This window comes from Anneissia japonica, unplaced genomic scaffold, assembly GCF_011630105.1.
Source record: "Anneissia japonica isolate Jap-2015-1 unplaced genomic scaffold, ASM1163010v1 scaffold40364_len631_cov117, whole genome shotgun sequence".
Taxonomy (NCBI): Eukaryota; Metazoa; Echinodermata; class Crinoidea; order Comatulida; family Comatulidae; genus Anneissia; species Anneissia japonica.
This window is the reverse complement of record NW_022711020.1, coordinates 1-631: the sequence shown is the minus strand read 5'-3', so window position 1 is coordinate 631 and position 631 is coordinate 1. Positions and strand designations below refer to the sequence as shown.

General features: G+C 31.1%; 1 non-coding gene across 1 annotated transcript; it reads right to left on the bottom strand.

Annotated features, from left to right (window-relative positions):
• Nucleotides 1–243: 243 nt before the first annotated feature.
• Trnar-ucg lies at nucleotides 244–316 on the bottom strand. Its single transcript has one exon. It is a non-coding gene; the product is annotated as a tRNA-Arg (tRNA).
• Between the last annotated feature and the right edge of the window lie 315 nt (nucleotides 317–631).

The following is a 631-nucleotide window of genomic DNA, read 5'->3' as shown; positions in this document are numbered from 1 at the left end:
CGGCTGCAGACAAATCCGCTACCAATTATTAATATTGAAGATAATATAATACAAACATAGGACCTTCTCTTTTACATAATACCGTACCTTGTAGTAGCATTTAAATAGAAATATTCAATTCTTCAAGAAGTTGAAAAACATTAGAAACAAAACATACACCACTTTGATTAATATCATTAGAAATGATATTTAAATAGCAAAAAAACATTAAAATAAAAATCCATTAAGTCGCTAAACAATAATCGACCACGATGGGACTCGAACCCACAATCTTCCGATTCGAAGTCGGACGCCTTATCCATTAGGCCACGCGGCCGTTGTTGAAGTGCTTCGAAGTTTCAAACGTAAACAGAGACTACACAGTATATTAATACAAAACGTCTAGGAATATTATTGACATTGTTTATATTACTATATTTTAATTAACATTTAAAATAACAAAAACTTTAAAATATTGTGCGGAACGTGGAAACGTAGACAGACGTTACGTCGATTTTAATACGTTGCACAATATTATTATAAATGTACCTCATGGAGCATTTGGTCACATGGTTCAACATTCAATGATGTCTATAAACCTAATTTGGATTGTTTGTTTTATTGTCTTTTCTTTGTCATTATCACATTTTTT